This window comes from Zootermopsis nevadensis, unplaced genomic scaffold, assembly GCF_977971745.1.
Source record: "Zootermopsis nevadensis isolate Lab colony 2312 unplaced genomic scaffold, Znev_1.0 Znev_ptg000019l, whole genome shotgun sequence".
Taxonomy (NCBI): Eukaryota; Metazoa; Arthropoda; class Insecta; order Blattodea; family Termopsidae; genus Zootermopsis; species Zootermopsis nevadensis.
This window is the reverse complement of record NW_028259151.1, coordinates 9,175,099-9,200,125: the sequence shown is the minus strand read 5'-3', so window position 1 is coordinate 9,200,125 and position 25,027 is coordinate 9,175,099. Positions and strand designations below refer to the sequence as shown.

General features: G+C 37.8%; 1 protein-coding gene across 1 annotated transcript in view; it reads right to left on the bottom strand.

The window, feature by feature from the left end:
• The window catches only part of LOC110835066 (protein sax-3), a 658,245-nt gene that overhangs the window by 497,399 nt on the left and 135,819 nt on the right, over positions 1 to 25,027 (bottom strand). The window contains exon 3 of the mRNA XM_087351644.1: positions 14,376 to 14,436. The gene's annotated coding sequence lies outside the window, so the exon portion shown is untranslated. The remainder of the gene's footprint in view (positions 1 to 14,375; positions 14,437 to 25,027) is intronic.

Here is a 25,027-nt window from a genome sequence, read left to right as displayed (position 1 = left end):
GGCTTTTGTGGAACCCCCGGGGGTTTGTTACCGTGTTTACAGGTTGTTTTAACTGTGTTATTAGAACAAACTGCTTAGTACAAATGCTTGCATGCATATTGGTTAGGACTTACGCTTTAGAATGGGATAAATGTTATCTGCTTTCTACTTTAAAGTACGCAAGCGTGCTACTGAGAGGCATCCACATTTCAGATTGAAATAATATCCGTGCTAATCAATCACCAAACTGATCTGAGGAATTAACATCTTCAAAAAAAGTGTTTAGCTCTCTTATATTATATGTTGTTCGAATAATTAATTATAAATATAGGTATACTAATCGTAACATAGATTAAATTTCTCGTCAGAATTACATACTGTAAGAAGAATCAAAGTTATAAAATTTAAATACTTGGGAAGTATTTGAAGAATATGACGAAGTTCAGAAGGGAAAACGTGAGTAATTAAGGCTTTGACCGGGATGTTCTTTTGTTAAATCTTATGTGGTACCGCCTGATTCGATTTCTAATGGTTAAGTGAAGTGTTTTCTTCGCGGTACGGTCTGGATTCGTAAATATTATGAATACGAGCTTCGGCTTCAAAGGGTTAACCAGCTGATTTTCGTAATGGTGAGGTGTAGTGTTTTCTTCGCGGTACGGACTGAATTCATAAATAATATTCAGACGATCTTCGGCTTCGAAGGGTTAAGGAAAGAAAACCACGTAAATCACAAATAAAAGACGAAACTAATGCAACAAAATTGTTGGAGCGACGGGCTCAACATTCTGAAGAAATAAAGACACAAAGGTTTTACGGAAAAGTTTGGGAAACTAAAGCGGAAATCTTTAGAACAAATAAAAGACTGTCTAGAGATAACATAAATGGAAGTGACCGAGTTAAGGCAATGAAAGAGATATAGAAAGATTTTAGACACAGAAGCGAGGAAACACTGATTCGTGATTCGTTCACCTTTGCATCAATATTTGCAAATGCTCGTCTCGTCTCTAATTGGAACAGAGCTACAGGTTAATTCGTGAAATGCAAATACAGACCTTGGGGAAGCTGAGTTCGCGGAGAACTCTTTCGAGGACACGCAAAGCTCTGCTTGGTGTCTCTTGAAACTTAACGCTACAATGATGAGTTGGACGGCTGGGACACACAAGTTTACCTTTCCTTGTAAACGTAACTAAAATCTCCCTGACGATATTTGTTTCGTCGACACAAACAAAGTCCGCGTGCCTTGAGATTACAAATGACGCAACGTATAAATGCGTGCCGTTTTTCTACTGCAGTTCAGGGACAGAATTACTTCCCAAATTATTACATCGTTCAGCGTTTAAAATATAATTGTTCTGAAGCTCAGGAATTAAGAAATGCTACTAACTTCAGTTACAGATATTTCATAGTTTAGAGTTATTGGTACGGATAATTTGAATGTCACGAACACTCACCCCTTTAATCAGATAATTAATTTTAGTTCAATTGTAGATTTATTTCAAGTCCATCATATCTCTTGCCTCGCGTTAATTATGTTTCTCAAAATAATACTATAACATTGCGACACAATAACTATTCATGTTGCACATGGCACGATTATGAAATGTCGGCGACACCGGTTATGATGACAGACAGTTCATCAGCCATTTTTACAGTCCAGTAGAAGTGCATTGTGTAACAAAAATGAAAGACCCCGAAACGTCGCATTGTCGTGGGGTTTCCTTCAGTCAGTTCGGGTACAATGCCACTGATATTCAGGGTGACACACAGAACGGACTCCTCCCCCTATCGCCGCAGGCACGCGGCCTTCCGGCCCGGAGCCAGCCTGTTCTGGAGTCTGGAGTTCCGGTGGATATTTCGAGAGAGGGGGTGATTCAGCACAAACGCGCGAGGAGCCAGGCATTACCTTAAATCTTGTTACTGTCGGCAAACGTCATTCATTTTTCAAACATATAAAGAAATTACACTTAAAGGACAGATCGTGGTGAAGTGTTACAGATCACCTTCGATTTGATCGTGGGTTCAAGACTAATAGTTATATTTTGACCTCGAATTCAATATGTGTTTTCTAGGAAGTCCCTAGCTTCGTTTAACATCTATATCATTTATTTAATATCAATTAACAACGAACAGCGTTACTGGATTGAACAAATCAAGAAATGACCACCAAAATAAATAAACCACTTTAAAGTAAGTGAGAATGACCAGTTGAGAGAAGATTAAGTATGTTGCTGATGTGACGTGTATGAATAAAACCAGGACGAAGGCTACATTAAGTGTCGGAAACAATATAAGTTCTATTGGCACAGATGTATTTCAATATTATTTTCTCTATATGCATTAAGAGTTGCTATGTCTGAATATAGTACGGTTTCATTAGACTATCAGGTGAAAAGAAATTTCTCGTTTTAAACAATTTGATGTGTCCACAATTAGATAAAATTTTTCCAAATACGGGAATTTTCCACCATTAAACTTTTCTAGCTTTTACCGTCTTCCCGACTTATTTTATATAAAAACAATCATATCCCTTAATTCCCAGTCCGAATCACAAATATTTCCAACCTAAGTTTCGACTCTCCAGCTTAAGTAGAAAAAATTAGAAAATTTCTCAAAACTAATGGATCCCGTGTTTGTTTCACTTAATTTAATATTTAAATTAATTCCATCAAAATTTTTATTAAACTCAACTTGCCATGTCAGTTTTAATACATACGGTACACAACTTGAACACAATTAATTCAACCCTGATAATATTTCGTGAAGATACAATTTATTAAGTTCCACATATGTGGTTCTCTCCAGCCTCCTGTTAATGCCTCGCTTCTAGGAACGTGTGTGCACGCATGTACGTAAGCACACAAACACACACAACACTAAGTTCCCTCATAATTGATTCTACAACAGATAAATAAATTTTCATGGATGAAAATTTAAATAAATTTCCACTGTGTTTAAATATCCACCGCTCATATTATTGTTTAACATATCTACCATAAAAATGCCAAATTAAATCAAGACCAATGTACGCTCTCTGGTTTTCGTAAATAACAGTTACCCGACGTTATGATGAAGGTAAATTTCAATATCATAAAATATTTCATGAAATCAATACAAAGAACCAAATGGAAATTAAATGTATATGCGTATATATATATATATATATATATATATATATATATAATAAAATGACAGTTTATGGTCAGCTGAAACCACATAATACGTAACAAATTAGTTTCAGTCATAAAAATGTTATGGGCTTCACAGATCCAGTGGTTACGCTTAACATTGTCGTTAAACAGCTTCTATATTGCATATCGTCACTGTCCATTAAACATTGGTTTGAGATGTTGATTACAGCTCGTATTTTATTTGGAATGGAATCGTTGTACACATGACGTCATCCACTGCGCTTTAGTGGCCCGGAAATTTCTTATTGTCGGACGACAGTATGTGACTCCGGGTGTAGCAGCGACTTTCAATTTGCTATGGAGGAGTTGCTTCTATTCTGATCCATTGAATCCATTGTCGTTCGTAACGTCCTGTTATTATTTATAAGCCAACATCTGTACAAAGATGTCAGAAGTTCTCTTATATCAGAATTTCTTTGACGGTATATCTGGACAAGGCTGATAGAGGTCTCAAAACGCATCTGAGCTTTGGTTGAAGATTAAATTTTTATTAAGATGATATAGTTGCGTCATATTGTGAAAATATATATTTAATTAATTATTCTTGTCCGTCAAATCACAATTTAAAAATTTAAAATTAATATTAAGATAATTAAAATATCATGTGATGTTCCTATCGTAACATTCGATTTACATTTAGAACATCATTTATATAATTTTAATTAATTTTTATACACCTGAAGATGGTTCATTTAAGAACCGAAACATGTCGTAAGAAAAAGATGTTCTAAATGTAAATCGAATGTTTCGATAGGAACATCACATGATATTTTAATTATCTTAATTTTAATTTTGAATTTTAAATTGTGATTAGACGGACAAGAATAATTAATTAAATTTTTATTATAATAACTGTTTTCTGCTCTTGATGTGATGTTACATAAATGTGATCATGTATCAGTTCATATCTGAATTCCAGAACTAATTTTAATTATACCTTGTTCCTTTGTAACTTTCTATCAAAGGCCGATATAAATTCCGAAATCATTTATATACTGTTAATGCCCTATTACCACTCTTTGAATATTTTCCATACATTCTCATTACTTCAATTCTGGATGTGAAAACTGTTTTTACATAATCTTAACACAAACTGTTAACACCATCTACCGTTCTCTATTTAATAATACTTAAAATTAGATTTTCAAGTAATTTTTTTTGGCCATAATTACAACACGAGGACGTCTGAGCGCAAACTCCATTTTGCCTCTAATTATTTTGTAGTATGGCGGCATCTGGTAGTGTTTTAATGAAGTTATGCCACTGATGTTGTGTTAATGGCCTAGCTATCTGTTTTACAAGTGCATTTTACACGTAATTACTACCAGCAGCGGCGTGGCCTGTGTTAGCTGGGACACACGCTCGCTTACTACCGGGATAACAGCAGAACACATTAGAACGATCCCTTCCCGCCAACCTCAGCTGTCCATAGACGTCTAATTTGGTTTTATATATCCGCGGCTTATAACTCTTGTGTAGCCCACACGGACAAACTGTTGACTCCTGCAGCAAGGGAGTTAACAGTTCAGGAAGACAGCTAATTGCATCCGAAAACACTTTTCTACTTTCTAAATGTGACCTGAATGCGTGATGTCTAATGTTATTAACTCTGTTCAACAATTTAAAGCCCAGAGGTAAATATACACACATCTGTTTTGTATTTACGCGGTTTCCGTTATTCTCACCGCGCTTAAAGCAACTGAAATAACAATTCAAATTATTTTTGAGCTATCATTCGACAGGTCTGCGACCATTTGTGGTAAACTTCATAAACCGGGTTCAAAGCCTTTTTCTTTTCACAAAGGGTTATTACTCAACCATGTGCTGTGCCCGACGAAATCAGCCCACAATCACACACCCTATTTATTTGAGACTAGGTTCTGTTTCATTACCATCTCCGTCTTGGTCTCTCAACTGCTCTTTTTCCTTCACTTTTTCATATCTATCATACGTGTCACATGCCCCCCTCCCCTTCCACTGACTTATAAACATGAGGAGATTCGTAACTGAAGCTTCTTGAGTAAACGAAATTCATCCGAGAACGCGATTATTTTAATTTCTTACTACTTCGACGATATTATTTCTTATTCCAACCGATTAAATGTTTCGTCACTTAGAGGCTAAATCAGTGATGTGATTAAGGGAGCCGATCTCTTTATCTGCGGACCTCAGCCTGAAATTATCCTAGTATCTTCCCCAAATGCACTGCCAGCCCTCGCATGTCAGCAGATACAGCTCCGACCAGCAGTGGGTCAGTAGATGGTTGCCGACATGAAAAGGGTGGGTGGCTCCGGGTTCTTTCGGAATAACATGAGATGAGGGCGAATGTTGCCAACTTAGATGCATGGGTGAGTAGTGATAATTCATACTCATCTTACTAGCTCCTGCTCGCCACCCCCAACCCCCAAATTCTCCCTGCCCTTCCATATCCGCAATCACTTCTCCCATTAAGAATGACGAGGGTTAGATGCAAGTGGATGGTTGATGGGCGGATAGGGGGTGGTGAAGGGAGGCACTAACAAGGCGGCAAGATTTTCACAAATTAAATTGTGGGTGAAGGGGTGTGACGAAGCCTTGTCTTTAGCAGTGGTAGTACTGTACTCCCCCCCCTCCCTCAAAGTCACCCTCCCACCATTGTTCCATTCTCAACTTCAGTTGACTAACTTCTGGGTCCCATTGTACAGCCATGATGGTCTGATTTCAATCATGTCAGCCAAAGAGTCAGAATCTGACAAAATTGATGTAAACTCATCAATTCTGGCCACACGTATGTAAACAGGGTACACAAAATTACGATCTCATTGTGTGTTACAGATATCGATGGACGAACGGAGCTGAGACTCAAGAATTCTTCTTAAATATATTTGAATTAGAAAGTCTTCAGTCTCGATGTGGAAAATGTACCCGCACAGTGCGTAAACATTTGATGAATTTCACTCGGCACGGCGAGAAGTTTACCGCCTTTTAAAGAGACCTAAAGATTCATAATAGTCTGCCACTGATTCGAAACCAGTAGCATTGCATATGAGGAACTCGAAAAGTGAGTTTAAATACGCTCAATGAATTAAAGTGTTGAAAGATTCAGTGTACTTGAATGCGGCCGATAGTCTTTGCCTGCAGTATCTCACTAGTATCCTATCGTGTGTGTAATTTCAGCTTTCGGGGCAATGCTGTGAGAATTATCCAACGTTTCGAAAATAATTGAAGTTGCCAATTTCCGAGTGAATGTGAAAGTCTGGGCAATCAGTAGGAGGGGAGTTTGATTTCGTGGCGGTGATTTGTAGAGCTAAAGAACGGTCTGCTACGTATGTAATGGGAGAATAACACGCTACGTATTAGCCATGAAGACGGAAACTTCAATGTTTGCCGAAACGGACAGTTCTCAACATCCGACGAGGCTAACTGTCTAAACAACGCGACTGTCCTTCGCCATACACAGACGACTGATTGGCCCTACATTGAACAATTTTAAATGTTTTAATTATTCGAGTTTGAATAACCTACGTAATTGACAAAAGTCGGAAATTAAACCATAACAACCAGGTGGTAAGATGTACAAATAAAGGAGAAGTAACAAAATCCCTTAAATGGGAAAATGGAAAGATTTCGTATCTTGAATTATTTCCTATTTGTGAAACTTTGTCTGTTCTATTGATATGACATTGCCACGGGGACAACGTATATGACCCTTTTAACAAAAGCATTTACAGACACTATCAAGTGATTGTCTATTGATACAGAACTAACGACATTCTTCATTTGCATCAATAGGATACGATAGACTTCAGCACCCTCCAGTCTCCCACTTGCGAGTGACGTAATGTCGCAGTGGGCTCAGAACATTTAAGACGCTTATTACGTCATCGCCATCTGGGCGGTTCTGAGAGACGTCACATACGAAGCGGATGGGAATGAGTTGGGTTACGTTTTAAATCGGGTAGATCGAGCTGTGTGCGAGAAGAGAATCTATTTGCATACAATAACGAGAAGGACGTGCAAGTGCGTATCTTGTCTGTTAAAATGTCCTTCATTCTCTACCTGGATACATGAGTCTCATTACTCTCAATTCGTTCCGCGTCTGGGTGGCTTATTACGTGAAACAGATGGTTTGGCTTATTACAGACTTTACAGAGCGGTGCTTTGTACCATCTTCAAAGACAGTCAACTATTACAGCGTGTCGTCCAATGACGTACGTGGGGTAAACACTTCTTAAGTCCGTATTTTAATGACGTAGACCAGTGGTATTCAAACTTTTTTGTTCCCGGCGGTGCCCGAATTTATAACTTGTGTTGGGCAAGGCCGTGGTCTAGGCAACACGGAGTTTTCCTCCGTGGCATCTCAACAATTACTCCCTTCACACACAGAAGAAGGCAATGGCAAACCACTTCTGGATCATCTGCCAAGAACGTATATGAACAGGTCCCAGTCCGAGAAAAGGATGGAAGGATCCTGTTCATATGGACCTGTCGTCAGACAGAACACTAAATAATAATAACTCCCAGATATAATTTCTCTTTCAACTTTGTACCCCCAAAGTTGTTGGTGTTTAATTCAAGTTATACATAGTATATAATCTACATCTAAAATAAATTAAATAAATTATACTACTGATTATTCAGTGTTTAACATCAAATATTTTTTAAACTTCACGTACCCCCCTAAGATGTCTTCGCGTACCCCCGGGGGTACGCGTACCCGAGGTTGAAAACCACTGACGTAGACGACATACGCTCATTTGGGCTAAAAAAACAGAAATATTATAATTTTATGCACACGAAATATTCAGAGAATTATCTTAAGAAGTTAAGTAATGAGACCAATTTCCGTACTGAGTCATGTTTGATTTTTAATCATGTCACAGGACGGGACTTCTAGTATACTTTCAGACAAATCACTGCTTAGCTTTAGTATGTTCGGACTGAATTAGCGACAAGATATGTCTCGACTTTTACATAAACCTCTCGTTCATTATCATATTCACGAGACCCATCGCCGAAACAAAGTCTGGGCCTGATTAACACAGTCCATACCCTCGTTATTTATTTATTTAGGATCAGTTTTGATATTAACCTCTCATCTACTCCACGTATTCCTGCATCCTCTCTTGCCTATAGGTTTTACAATCAAAATTTTTCAAAGCCCCGAACAATACTTTGTCCACAAAACATATTAATAATAATAATGGAACTCCTCAATAACCTCAACTCTTTTGTATCTGGTAAAGGACAGATTAAAGATTCCAAACTGCAAGAATTTCAGGAATTTAATAAGCTTTAATTCCATCGAAAATGTAATTTAGGTTTGTTACCGTCGTTCAAAAATATCTGAAGGGTTTATTAGCTATATTATATTTTTTTGTTGACTGTAGAATTTCAATCTGAGGATTTTTATCTGAAACTACGCACCCAAATTAACTCTAAAATTATGCGTAGAATTCGCTTGCGAGACTTCAATCACCAGTTCAATTTGTAGTCATTTAGAACGGATAAGTAACTGTATCCAGTTCTCGACAAGCCGGCTGCTCTGCGGGTAGTCCTCCCTCGTCCCCAGGGGCTTCTCCCTTCCGCCCAGAGCAGACCCTTGCGGTCTCGACCAACCACCATGCAACTAGCCATCCACGCACGAAGAGCGGACCCAGCTTCCCTCTCAAGTATAACGATTTACGTCTCGGACAACACAAGTGTTCCGACATATTTTTCGTTTTATACAAGACTTATTTGCTACTTTTTGCAGTAATAAATGTGACCCTTCGAGTGTGAGGCAAATATTTGCCGCCTCTGGGGTAATATTTTGTCTGCATTAACTAATTACCACAGCTAACTTATTTGATATATGAAGCTTCCGAGTAACTTCTCCCAACGTGTGTGCAACTGTAACAGTGAGTCGAATAACTGGCGAATTCTGTGAAGCCGAGACCTTCTTCAAAAGCTGACAGTCGTTTGCATTGCCAAAAACTTCCCTTCCCTATGTTCGTCATCGTGGTGACAAAACAACGCTTCTAGAAACCATCCTGAGCACATGCAATCCCTCCCACATCCTTACTCCCTGTTTGTTTAAGAACCACTTTAATATTATCCTCCAAATTAATTTTAAATGTCTAATGTAATATTCTACTGTCAGGTTTATCGACTAAAATTTTGAACAAATTTCTTATTTCTCCTGTGTTCTGTATGTCACGCTCGTCTTTTTTTCTGCATGTTGATAATATTAAACTGAATGTTACTCTTTCTTAGATCCAAAAATCTTCTCCTGTAAGTCGGTAGTATTAATCTGAAGATATTCAAACTGAGTAAGTAAGGGCAAATCGGTTTACCTCAAAAGTGATGCCGGCGTTTCCAAACAAAACTGATAATTAATTAGCATGAACCCTAATAGTTGTAATTTCCTGTTCAATAGTGATAATCCTGAAACACTTTGTACGTGGCAGGACATAAATGGAATGCACCAGAAAAGAATAAATACGTGTATCCGATTTTTGTAACCAGATTGTGCGAAAACCTCAAATCCTACTTAAAAAACTAATATCATTTGCGGAAGAGTATCTTTTCAAGATTTTAACAACTGTATGAGACAATGGAAGGTACACGAGTTGATACAAAGGACGTGTGGTGTTCTTCCTAGGATGACTATCCAGTAAAGAGTGCGTTGACGTTGAGGAACACATCTATCAGCGTATCCGATACAACAGGACCCATCGACTTACATCCATGACGCATATCTGTCGTAGAAATTAGCGGCACAAATATGAGTTCAAAAGCCTATTTGCATTTCTACAAAACTTCAGTTTTTGTGTCCCTGGTTGCCAAGAAACGGTGACTTCTGCGTAAACCCACAACTTAAAGCCCAGCTTCTCCGCCAGATGTCATCAGACACACTTTCTCCATAATTCTTCGTTTTGAATAGAATATGGATAAGTTGGATTAAGAAGTAACGAATGGAAAAGATGCAGAGAGAGTTCTGGCTAGTCGACAGCGCACTGACTCTTGAAATTAAATTTGAATCTCCGTTCCTACAAGAGTGCTCGACATTGTGTTAGGATGATGTAATTGTCCCATACATTGCATTGTCATAACCACATTTACGTGCTTTCTCATTAATCACGGTTCCCCCAACTACAAACTACGCATCTAGACTCCACTAATTGGAGCCTTCAAGTACAGAACATTGTAAGTTCAACCTCAACCAACGGACGGAAAATAGACTATCGTCCTAGTTCACTGTATGATTCTTGTACTCGCACTGAAGTTACCACAGAAGTGACCCGTTATGTCAACTGGGAATGCTGTATCGATTTCCAATTCTCGTCTTCCAGTTGTGAGAGCATTCGATATTTAAATTTCATTAAAAATGATATAATTACTTCTTCCTCTAAAACGCACACTTTCTTGAGGGCTTTGTTTGAACCCAGCAATGGAAATCTTGATTTGTACGAAGCACCGGTGTGTTCAGCACACACATCTAACAACAGAAATATAAATAAATAAATTATTAATAAACCTACAACTTTTATTTATAAAATTTGTATCTTATATGCGTCATGTTTGTGTTTGATTAAATATATTTATTTTGTACAGTCTATACACAAACGTTTGAAGTTTATTGGTGTTGTAAAAATTATATAATATTAAAACATTTTATTGTGTAAAATATTATATTAGTTTTTAAAATATTTTAAATTGATAAAAACCTGAAGACGACGGTATTACCCGTCGAAACATGTCGTTTTAATACATGCGCTAAAAAAATATAATGTAAAATCGTATTTACGATTAAGAGCGCTAATATAATATTTTACACAATAAAATGTTTTAATATTATATAATTTTTACAACACCAATAAACTTCAAACGTTTGTGTATAGACTGTACAAAATAAATAAATTTTATTTATAACTGTGTTTGTCAAATGTTTTATTTTAGTAACGTTACTGAACAGCGCCCCCTGGAGAGTCGCGCAGTAGACAAACTAAATTTACCAACTGGGACAATTTACGTTAATTATACTTCGCATTCTTTTGGAAAGGCCAAGATTTCTACAAGCCAAATTAGGTGATAATCTGTGGTCACACTTATGAGTGTCTTCCACAATAGCTAACAGCCTTTACTACAAGACTTCGCCAGTTATTCTGACCTTCATAGCTTCCGTGAAGAATAATTCATTTGCTACTTCAAAGTTGAAGATTTCTGTCTTCTGGGTTATTGCGCTGTGTAGTCTGGTCGATGTTAACCAACGTTTCAGAGGTCATACTGCCTCCGTCATCAGGGCGATGAATATTCATCGCCCTGATGACGGAGGCAGTATGACCTCTGAAACGTTGGTTAACATCGACCAGACTACACAGCGCAATAACCCAGAAGACAGAAATCTTCATATTCACCGCTGTGAGAACCTCAAGTCTTACATACTTCAAAGTTGTCGCTCGCGCCTCGTAAAGACACAAATAATTCGATTGTGTCGCTGGGGTCAGCATTGCAATCCCATGTTATAGGGAGGAACACGAATGCTTGAAATTTATCCTGTAACTGTTTTAGCCAACTAGATTAAACAGAGTCCTTCTTCAGGAGCTAATATTACGTTCATCTAGCCAAGAATTACCGGAGGTTCATTATCATGTCCACAAGAGTTATCAACCGGTCCATCCCTTGTCACCTCAAACATCTCATATGCATTCAAAAATTAACCTTTCATCTGTAATCAAGTCTTTTTATTTATGTATTGGACACGCCGTAAGTACTTAAAAAGAAAATTACATTTTTATACCGCGCTGTTTTCCGCCAGAACGAGTTCACAAATTCACTATCTGTGAAAGACTCCTTTCCGCAGAAAAGTTTGCTCGAGACATCGATCCCTGCGTCTTGTTCTGTGTTAAAAGGACGCCTTGTTCCTTTTCTATATTCGACACCAATTTCTTATCTTTCCTTTCCCTTACATCACAAAACATAATCGAGCAATAGCCTTAATTTTTACAAGAAACAAAATAGCGTAATAGGTCGAAAGACTAAAATACAAAACTGTATCGTCGAAAATTTAACATAATACTTATACAATAAATAATAATCACCCATTCACTGCTTATTATTTTCTGATTTCTTGTTCTCCCATTTTTCATTGATAACACTTAGGCATGAGATTCAACACATACCATTTGTCATAACAAGCGATTTTCGACCATAACTGCAAAATATCACCAAAGATATGCAATTCCAATGAAGACCCTCTACTATCTACGACAGTGATGTAGCAGATGTCGGAAATTGCGTCCCTCCTTCAACTTTGTCGCAGGTCACGGCACCATTTTTCCTCTCCCCTCCTCCCCCGCAACGCTAAGTAACAAACTGTTGAAGACGTCGGAATGATGACGGTAATAATCTCCAACAAAGGAGCACGCGACGAATGAAGATGTTTTTTCTCGCCAAAGACTCAATGACACGGCGACCCCCTGATGGAACTCTTGCAGACTCGGTGTGGATGGGATGGGACAGAAAATGTTCCGCTTACGCGAAATGGCATTTCCGGCCTGTACAATACGTTCACTCCAGTGTGTTAGACAATGTCAGTCAAAAAGTTTTATAAACGAATCGAATGGCATTCCGACGCACTTACGGAAATATTCTTGAATTCTGTGCAAGTATGTAACCATCAGCTTTTCAGCAGCATGTCGGAAGACAGCGATTTACATAGGTATTTGTCTCGACTAATGTTACGACATGCAATAAACCCACGGGTATTTTCCGTCCTCGTGGGGACAACGTTATGAAAAACTTCTACATAACATTAAAATGTAAAATTATTAGCCTACAATAACGAAGTTATTCCAGGGGTACAATTTTCGAAATACGTCCAGGGATCGGAGAAAGAGGTCTCTCAAGCCAGATCTGACAAAGCAGGTGCAGTTATTCGTCAATGACGTAGATTTCAATAACCTGCTGTTCCCTTCTTCCTTAATTCTAATCTATTTCATGTTACAGAATTAGTGATCAGGATGACTATTATCAGCGATATAATAGATATCAAATGTGTTTCATATACAGGATAATTCTTAACTCCATGAAATACATCGATAAATATGTTCTACTACTAAAATGAAGTCGAAAAGTGCCTAAAACATATGACAGCCGTCACTCTGTTAGTGACACATAGTAATATTACGAGCGACAAAACAGCAATTAGTTTCCAGTTTAAGTTTGAACGGGAATAATTGGCGATCTCCTCAATGGATCTTAAGAACTATCCCAACTTTACCCCTTTTCATATTTCAACGAATGAATTTTCACAACTACAGAAGGAACTCGACGAACTATTTGGGCAATACGGAATTTATAATAATCCTACATATGAATTTCTCTTATAGACATAGCCAGTTAATTGAAACCGTTTAAGTAGGAAAATAGCCTTCTTCTAAAGCCCACGAATGTAGAGTTTAAGTTTGAATACTAAAGTTGAATTTGCTCCTATAACGGATAATAATAATGACCATACAGGCCTATCATATTCGTATGACAGGACTCTACAAACGTGGTGGCAGATCCCTATGAACAAATGAAGTGAGAAAAATGAATCAGCTCAACTACGTTTTGTTCTGAGACCAAACGAAGTACAGCGAGAAAAAATCTAGATGAAATGTTAATATGCTTTTTATTAGAATCTTAGAGATATAGCAGTCAACCACATTCTGTGAAACCCAAACAAAATAAGTCTTGCCAAATCTTTTATTTCATAGATCTATTAACAAACATTGGTAAGGATACGAACTTCTAAAGTCTTTCATCTACGTCATATTAAACAGTACATAGAAGACCACAATTACTGAAACTTAATTAATGAGGCTATTCATTGCGTTCTTATATTTTGGCACAAAGTGTATCTGATCGCGACTTTTCATTGTTTCTGCTAAGCGACCTCTTCGGGATATGATTCCGAGAGACGTATCCGTTGATCACGAGGAAACTTCTCTAACTTAAGTGTACAAGATGTGGACTGAGCAGTGTTGCAGTCGATTTCAGCGTCTTTATAATAATCTTTAAATAAAAGTGTTGACGCCTGTGGATGCATAACCGATAACAGAATCACAGGGCACGAACCAAGATTAAATTCTTAGACATTGATGCATAAACGTCTCTTCTACATTGTTTGACTTTGGCAACGACGAGTGTGATAACTTGGTTAATAATATACCGATAAATTAATAATGTAATGTTGAAACTTACCTGGAGACTGCCTGAAGAAATTCATATTTTCCGCTGTTCACACGTGGTCACCACTCACCACCTGCAATGAGAAATATAATTCGCATACAAAAACTTTCTTTCTGTACGTGCGTGGTTAAACTTTTGCCTACAATTTCGATCGATCCCATGAATTAGACTACTACTAAGTGCTTGATGCCTCCATCATCAGTTCGTCTGAAACGTCGGTGAAGTTCTACCAGACTACGTTTTGCTGTTAACCCTGTAGACAGCGATCTTGATGAATTAATCGTTTTAACCTGAAATAACACAAGCTGTTCCTATGAGCTAGACCGTTGTTTAGAACTTTACGAATACAATGAGTCAGATATTTAAGGATTATGACATTTAGTTAACATCAAAGGATACAGAATTATATTAATTCTGTTGTGAGACGAGGACCATTTATGTCCAGAGAGCACAGGCCTTTCCCAACAGGTTCCCGTGAAAAGTCTTTCCTATATTACATTCCTTACTTTATTGGTTTGTGAGATGGAATGTCAGTGAATGTCGATGCTGTTTGATACATAGCAGAAACTAGGTTAAAGCTAGACTAATTGTACAGCTACTAATTCAGTTGACCCCGGCTTAACGATAATAAGTGGTTCCATAAGAACCATAGTTAATTGATATGATCTTTCATAGAATGTACTAAATACAAGCTAATGACTTACTTAATTCGTTGGAAGACGATTGGAAGTTGACCTAATTCGGACTGAAACGTAGTTTATTGTATTTATACAAGCAATTTTAATAAAGAGAATTTGTAATATTAAATAAAATTATCAATGTTAACATGAATAAATAGTGAATAAGTAATTACATGAAGAGATGCTTAAATAGAGCATGAAATAATTTTTACCACAGGGTAAGAATATGGATGACTTAAGGGTTTGATCAAAAAGTTGGGGTACAAGAAAGCAATCGACTCTAATACACCTTCAAAAAATTGCATAACCTCGATGAAGTAGTTTCTTGTAAAAAGTGAAAAGCAACTTGTGGTCAGCGCAAACAAAAGTAGGTCTTTTTAATCAGGATTCGATCCCATCACTACCTGCTTACGGGTCTAGTAAGTTATCACAGTGATGACTCGCTTTGTGTTACATTAATATTAATCCGCGTTACTTAAAGAATATATTATATAGCTTATTACAATTGTTTAATTTTAACCGTCTAATCACAATAAAATATTTTATTAAATATTAAAATATTATTATTGGAACATTTCGATAGAAAAAGCATCATTTTAATATATTTTAAATATTTTAAATATTAAATGTTAATTGTAGTAATAATATTTTAATATTTAATAAAATATTTTATTGTAATTAGACGGTTAAAATTAAACAATTATAATTCATCACAATATGACGCAACATTATCATCTCATAGCTTATTACGTTTACTTTGATGAAGCGAGATAAAGTTTCACACCCGTACATAAATACTCTGCTTATCTATGGTTAAATATACTATACTCGTGTCTACGTCATTCTATAAATATTTCGTGGTCCCAGTCTTTCGCTGATTTGGAGAGGAAAGAAATTTATGCGTCCAAAGTCTTGCTACTTCCAATCCGGACTTCGGAATGTCAAGACAGTGAACCGACTTCCCAGAATCGCCAAGTTTCCGGTCATGCCACTTTGACTTGGCATGGCTATCTAAACCCTCATTCTTCTGAAAGTCTTTCTAGCCCAAATAATGCCTCTAGAAATTGAAGATCGCTTTGTTAAGATAAGATAAGAGGAACTTCCTATTCGGAAATATCAATAACATTAGTACGGAGAAGTAAATCGTGGAACGAAAAGGGAAAAGACTGGTTGGATAGGAGCAGTGTCGCACTGGTTCTTTAACGAATAACCTGACATTTCAAATCTAAAAGTTTATGATGACGTTGATGAGTCATTTGAATAAAAATTTCCTTGGATATTATCCATCGTCTAGTAAAAAATATAAAACGTAAAACGACGTTTCGGAGATGGGGATTAGCTCTATCTAATGGGCCCAACTGAGTAGGAACCTGAAGACGGAGATAGAGCCCCATTTCCGAAACGTCGTTTTACGTTTTATATTTTACTAGACGATGGATAATATCCAAGGAAATTTTTGTTCAAATAACCTGACAATTGTTCATTTTCAAGATAAAACTCCTGAAATACCATAAACGGCATGTTATTATGAACAATTAAACTACAATTATTATTATTATTAGAACATTTGTAAGAATTTCTTCTAAATCCTTGACTCTGAATGTCGTCTACACCGTCCATCCATTGTAATTATTAGTTTTTAGAATGAAAATCGAAAAAAATCTTAAATATAATCAAAATTAATTTATGTTGTTGGAGTGGTGTGTTTTCTTGGAGGTAAGTAGCTTGTATTTGGATGATATTCGTTTAAAGATCTAACTACTCGCTTGGGAGTTATGAGTTATATCATTAAATTATCAAAATGTCCCGAAACCATGTTGTAATGTTAATGTCAGACTGACAAAATACACGTCAAATTTTACAAGCCTTTTAGTATTATACCAGTTTGAATGTTTTGATCATCAACGATATTTTTTCGAGTTTTCTGACGTGCATACAAAATTTTGTTGGAAACCTGAAGGGCAGATACCATTTGGGAGACCTAATACTAAGAAGGGCTTAAGGACAGAAGATATGAAGATGTCGATGAATTCTCGTAGATTAGATCATAGTACAATTGCGGTAGCTTCTGAAGATAGTTTTGGGTTCCATATTTTTGTGTAGCGTGTGTTTCCAGGCTGTCGCGAGTTGAATATCCATGTTATTTTCAAGAAAAACCTTTAACATTCGACCTCATTAACGACGTCGATTAAGTTTCCATGATCTGAGTAACCAGGCAAACTTAGGAAGAAGGCACTACATCCGTTTTTACTCCGTCCTGACGTAATTCCTCGCGTCTTCCTACAGATATTCGGAGCCAGAACATCGCTGAAACGGTTCCTCACTGCAGACAATGAATAGTCGGCCAAAGATAAGACTACACGACGACCTGAGAGAGAAGAAGGAATTAAAGTACTCCGGCAACGAGAAGAACCTGTCAATGTTGTCAAAGCTCGGAACGGAGTGGGACAGTCTATAAAAATTGATAGTGGAACCACGGTTCCCTAGTTAACGTTGAATAACGTTTAACTGTAGAAATATATTTGTACTGAAATAAAATTTTATTCACACATTATTGAACTTTTACATCTTATCTATACGTGACGTCATCCGCCGACAGCTCATCTATGTGTTGCGTCATGTACTCAAAACGCACTCACTCAAGAAACGTTCTTTGTTAAAATGGCCAAAACTCATAAACCGTAAGAGTTAGCTGAAATCTGTTTGCAAATTTGAAAAGCTCGTGTTTATTTACGTATTTAACTCTTAATATGTCCGAATCTAACTCTTACGCTTTAGACGTGGCAAGTGCTTGAAGTTAAGGAACGAGGTTAAAGTTATTACATGTTTTGGATAAATATTTCAAAAATGTGTAAAATATGCATTATATAATAAAATAAATATCATGTAGAGAAAGCCCTTTATTTACTCTCTAATTTACATATAGGTTTATATTCTCTATCTTATATAGGTCTCGAGTTATTGGCTTTTAAAGAAGTCACACACCAGCTTTACCTTACATCTTACAGTTTTCTGTTGAGTGTACTATTGCCCATATTATTATGTAAATATATGGCGGAAGTAATACAAATTTCGTCGAACGTTTGTGAGCATTTTTCAGAGCTTAAACTTACACGCAGACAGCTTTTTCTTGCCAAATATTTGTAAAAAAGCGAGAAGACTCGTACAAATTAAGAAGTAGATGAATATGGAAATAAAACACTGTATTATGATAATTTCAGTTAACATACACGTTTATCAGAAACTGATTTTTTGTCCCCAAAAATGACAGATATTATTGTCGGTGTATGAAATTTAAAATAAACTCAGCCGTATGAATAAATTAATTAATGAACTAATTGAAACAAAACAGTGAGAGGAATTCAGAGTAAGAAATACAGCAATGGAATAAATATGGACGCATTTTTATTTTAAACGAGTATGTGAGCAGACCTATCGATGCAATACATTATTTAAAAAACAATTCCTGCTGCAACATGGCGTAGCTTAATTTCTAACAACGTAAACGTAAAGGGATCGAACGTAGGTCGAGCGTGACAGCGAGGGTACGGAAAATTCAGACGAAGGGTGGTACAAGAACATAGAACAGGGGATGGAGAAAGAAATGGAAGTCAGCTCTTGAGTAATGTCGGTTTAAATCTTGAGTTGGCGATAAGACGGAGTTGAGTTAGGGGTGGAAACAAAAGAACGAAAACTTTGCGTTACTAGTACACGACTTGGACACTCAAGCCGAGGCCAGCGAAGAGTCAGATTGCCTGGAAGATGTTCAACTGTCTACCGATATAATCTCTGATCCCACATTCCGCCGCGAAGTCCAGTGGCAGGATGCTGTAAACAAGGTAATCAACCTTCATGTCTAGTAAAATGCGAGGGATTTATTGATCATTTGAGTTACTTGCACAGTTTTACAAGTTAAGTGGTGGTCTTCTGGACTGCGTCACCGGAGCAACTTTCCACCTCCATCTTCAGAACGGAATATATAGATCCCTCCGAATCATTGGTAATCAGTCCTGAAGGAGTGAATGTTGTTCATGAATCGTAGTCCATTCAATTACAGCGGGCGTATTTTTATTTTTAAATGATTACTCTCAGTTGGGCTATGCACACAGAAAAACCGCTCCAAAAAATCGATCTAATAAAGTCGAAAATTAGAATTCCATCTAAAAACTCCATTACTGTAAAGAGAACCAAAGTCGCACAACAGTCATTTCGTATGGCTCTACGTGTCTCCAATTTACAACAAGAACATTTTTCGATGACGCCAAAACACTCAAGATTCTAAAACCGATTTCACGGAACTGGTTTCCTCTGTGTACGGTCCGCTCTATGTTCGTCTTTAGAGATGATGACAATGACAGCGATCATCAGGGAAACATGTAAGACTTGAGGTTCTCACAGCGGTGAGTATGAAGATTTCCGTCTTCTGGGTTGTTGCGCTGTGTAGTCTGGTCGATGTTAACCAACGTTTCAGAGGTCATACTGCCTCCGTCATCAGAGTATGAAGATTTCTGTCTTCTCCGTCATCAGGGCGATCGCCCTGATGACGGAGGCAGTATGACCTCTGAAACGTTGGTTAACATCGACCAGACTACACAGCGCAACAACCCAGAAGACGGAAATCTTCATCAGGGAAACAGTTGCTACATCTCAGGCTTCTAGTAGACGGTGTATTTTCGCGGAGGCCTCAGACTTCGGCCGGGGTAGTCGACGTTGTGGACAAAGTGAAATGGTCTCTCTCCGTTCCTTATGTTTCACCCCCTCAGTATCATACCACCGTTCCTACATATTCACTCATGTATCATCTGGGGGCTGTAGAATGGGCCCGTTAGCCTCCGAAGTTCTACAGGGACATGGTCTCATCCCGACGCAATAATAAAAATGAAACAACAGCACAGCGCGTTCCAGGATACGAATCTAGAAATTCTGACGTCACGCCACGCGAGATGGGTATGCTGAAATGACCCTCAGCTCACATTTCGTTACAGGCAGCAGGTAACACTGTAATGCAAATGTTGCCCGTATTAATTACTGTAGGAAGCTACAAACAGCAGAACACATTTAATTTCACTTAATTGTTAGAGAAACAGTTTTAATATTATTATCTTCCCACCTTCATAAACCTCCCAAGCGGTCTCTCTTCAGGTTTTTACACCGAAATTTTGCATGAATGTCTCGTCACTATTGCGCACTGTTCCGTCAGCCTTCTGTTCCTTGATATGAACACTCCGACAGAATTTGGTCAACATTTCCAGTTTGTTCTATAGCTTCAGTGTTCTCCCTTACGTTGCTATTTTACGTGTTAGGGGTGAGCAGACAGCATTGATCAGGGTCAGAAAGGTTACCTTAGGGGTAACGGGGAACTGAGATGGCGGTCCACCAGACGTGGCTGGAATACGTGACGACGGAAATCGGACCATCGTCGACCACGCTACAATAACTTACAGTCTGAAGCGGTAATGCACGTGTGGAAATGCGCGCGCACCCACTGGTCCATAAATTGGCTTAAGTTAGTTTAAACAAATTCCTTATTTTTCAAAACAAATTTTTTAATCTTGGTCTGTGTTAATGCTATTCTAAAACGGTCTTGTATAACACAGTTTACGTATATAACGTTAACATTGCAAGGTTCACCGTTCAACACACCAATTTAAAACCTTCTTGAGAAGCTGATAGTAGTTCACCTTGTCAAGAATTACCTCGCTCTTTATGGAACCAAAAGGTTCATCTCCGTTTTCACGACAGCCCGCCACTGGACCTCATCCTGAGCCAATTCTCTCTTCTACACAAATTTATATATGATTTATTTGCGATTTGTGCATTAATCTCCCAATTCATCTCTTCCTTTCATCTTTACCGACTATCAATATTCAAGTTTCGTACTTCCCATGTGCACCGCAAGTCTCGTAGTTCACAGCACGTAGTTAATCAACGTTAAATTGTTTATTTATTTTATTACAATATCAATATACTTCTCTACACAGTGCCCATGATAAGAGGTATTATTTTGAAGGTCACAGCACTGAATTTACGTTTAAGGTCATGTCCATACAAATGACTTATTAATGTGATAGTTTTCACACTCTAATGAACTCTCTAGTTTCATAAATGACCGTGAAATTCTTATCAACTCGAAAGATTTTCATTTCCTCAAGGAGTCTGTTCTGTGGAATCAGTCCGTCCATTTATTTTCATATGAGGTGTTCAGTATGCACAGACAAAACTGCCGTCCAGACGTGTGAGTCTCTCTGGGAACACTGTTTAAGTGTAAAATCGTAATGTATTCAGAACAAAGCAAATTTTAACGATGCGGCTTATGCAAATTCCCTTTTGATAGATAGGGCTTTCAACGATATTAGCAAGCAATATGAAACCCCTTACTTCAACAACACATTCGTTCCATTTAATTAACATCAGCTGGACTCTGTTTATACAGTAGACGACTCGCAGGCCATAATATCTTCAGAATTAACGGGCATATGTTCATATAGCTGAGTCCCATTTGGTTTTATTCCATCCCCATTCTTCCCCTACATGCGAAATATTACGAATAATATGAGACATTTAAACCGAAATGACTCTAGTGGGAAATTTAAGTGTGGAGTTGTTTCGCCAACCATCACTAGGCTAAGGACAACAGGAGTTTAACGAGTATGCAAAAACCAAGAAGGAAGAGATAGGGTGAATAAACGGGGGTAAAAGATAACTTTTAAGAGAAACTACCCCCCCCCCCCCACCCCCCGGCCCATAATTATTTTTTGTGTATTGGAAACAGTTGTGCGCTTCAGAATTCCCTACATAATCAAGAAAGTAGGGAAAAGTCTTTCTTCGTTACGTCTTGGTAACGCTCGTTTCGATTAATGACTTACAACGTGCATAAACGGAATAAGTAGCATCATGACGATAATCACTATTGTTCTGAACAGTGGTATTCAACCTTTTTTGTTCGCGTATCCCCAAATATAATTTCTCTTCAAAGTTGTTGGTGTATAATTCAAGTTATACGTAGTATATAATCTACATTTAAAATAAAATAAATAAATTACATTACTGATTATTCAGTGTTTATCATAAATTTCTTTTTTAAATTTCACGTACCCCCTAAGATGTCTTCGCGTACCACCAGATATAATTTATCTTCAACTTTGTACCCCCAAAGTTATTGGTGTATAATTCAAGTTATACATAATATATAATCTACATCTAAAATAAATTAAATAAATTACATTACTGATTATTCAGTGTTTATCATAAAATAATATATATTTTTTTAAAATTTCACATACCCCCAAAGATGTCTTCGCGTACCCCCGGGGGTACGCGTACCCCTGGTTTGTTTACCGCTGGTTCTGAACATAAAATAGCCTTTTATAACTATTGGTTCTTTTGTATCCATCTTGGAAAACATCTAACTCAATTTTGAAGACAATAAATATGTTTGATAAAAATATTGTAAAAGTTAAGACACGTTAAGAAATCAGAGCTTTGTGTTCACTCCATAGATGGCTCCCCCTGTCATATTTCTTACCGAAAGAAGACGATCTAACACAGTAACAGTTATAATTATAACTGATTCAGTTTCAGAGAAGCGACTAATCGCTTAAGTAGTGAAATAATTTCCCGCTTTTCATGAAATCCGAAGATCCATTTTCGTGTTCATCAGAATGCAATCAAGATTCTCATACTCCATTTCTTTTAAATTTTTTTTAAGAATTGTCCTTCCGTCTACGACTAGGTCTTCCAAGTGGACTGCTCCCTGATAATTCGACTTGCGCCACTCACACTGTTAAAGAACTTAACACAGCAACACTGTCACGTATTGTTGCTCCTTGTGCCAGATGCTGGAAAGAAAGAGGGGTGGAGGGTGAATTTGGATGTTGATGCGACTGCGACAGGGGTGGGGTGGGGGGGAGAGATCTTTGAGAAATTGAGAGAAGTCATTAGAATGGAGGCTGCTGCGTGGTGGAGAATGGGTAAGTGCAAGGGAATGGATACACACACAAAAAAACGTAAAAGCCGTGTAGAAATTCTGGAAAAGAAAAAAAAAAGTTATACCCATCAAAAGGCTAGCTAAAATCTGCGAGGAAATTGAAAGAGGGTATTACAGAACGATGCATCATCATCAACATTATCTCCCTCCTTGACTTTAAAAGCATCAAGAATAAACTGACATTTCTTGGAATATTTAATGCATTTAAGCTCTGAAACACTGATTCATAGCTTACGAGATTCCTAAGATTTTCGAGGAATACGTTTAATAGCTCTGAAGCTAAGTCGGAGTATCCCCTCTCATTCCACTGACATGACAACACGACTCAGACAGCGACTGAACTCGAGTTTATCCTCAGCTTAGGCTCTGATGCCATGGAATGAGAGTTCCAGTGTCAGAATAATGCAAATAAACTTATGTCATCAGCGTCTTATATTTTCGAGAAAAATTCGTTAATTGACGTAGTATTTAAGTAACCTAAGCAAACGTGCTTAATACAGCAGATTTACTTAAACGAGAAACACAGAAGAAAAGTTCTAAGAATTGTGTACGGTGAAACCTGACACATTACAAGGTAACATTCCTTTGTGTATAAATGCTACCAAGAATCTCCAAGACTATTAATACGATTGTTAATAAAGTTACAGGATGATCGAATATATTCGCATTTTCCCATGTTTTTAAGAGTGTTAGAGAAATTAGATTTAAAAAAAACCTGACCTTACTCTACAAGCTTCCAACTGTGGCTGAACATATTTTAGGTGCGCGCCAGATTTAACGTTTTACCGGCGAAGATGTTGGCTGTGGTCCACAGTGTTCTGAAGCCGTGTAGTGATATGGAAGAACGTATCACACCGATCTTCAGTGTAGCATAAAGATACCATGTAAGACTTGAGGTTCTCACAGCGGTGAGTATGAAGATTTCTGTCTTCTGGGTTGTTGCGCTGTGTAGTCTATGACGGAGGCAGTATGACCTCTGAAACGTTGGTAAACATCGACCAGACTACACAGCGCAACAACCCAGAAGACAGAAATCTTCATACTCTGATGACGGAGGCAGTATGACCTCTGAAACGTTGGTAAACATCTACCAGACTACACAGCGCAACAACCCACAAGACAGAAATCTTCATACTCTGATGACGGAGGCAGTATGACCTCTGAAACGTCGGTTAACATCGACCAGACTACACAGCGCAACAACCCAGAAGACGGAAATCTTCATACTCTGATGACGGAGGCAGTATGACCTCAGAAACGTTGGTTAACATCGACCAGACTACACAGCGCAACAACCCAGAAGACGGATATCTTCATACTCTGATGACGGAGGCAGTATGACCTCTGAAACGTTGGTTAACATCGACCAGACTACACAGCGCAACAACCCAGAAGACGGAAATCTTCATACTCTGATGACGGAGGCAGTATGACCTCAGAAACGTTGGTTAACATCGACCAGACTACACAGCGCAACAACCCAGAAGACGGATATCTTCATAAAGATACCAGTTAAAAATGACATTATTTTTGGCATGGAATTACTAGGAGTCGCGGACAAAGCTTACTGTCCAGTTTATTTGCAGGAGGTAATGTGAATTTTGGCAGCCACGAAAACATGTATTGAGTGATCTTGGACTTCACATAGATGCTTACTTCTTTGATGAGCCGCTGAGTAAGTAAATAAAGTATTAATAAGAGAACAGATAAACTAAAATATAACGCCTAGTAGACGGCCGGACCAAACAAAATCTCATTACATTTATTTTGTAACCTTCGAAGGAATCTAAAGGGGATGACGTGCTTCGTATTTTCGTTCACCCTCCCTCTTCAGACTTATCAAAAAGAGACGGAAGGAGAATATGTCGTTACTCGGAGTCTGGAGTCTTAACGGGTATTAGTTGGCTGGCAGTGTGGTTCCGTATTATAACAAGCAATTTCGTATGCAAAACAGTTCCCACATGGCGGCATTAACCACCGCCATCGGACCAGCGTCG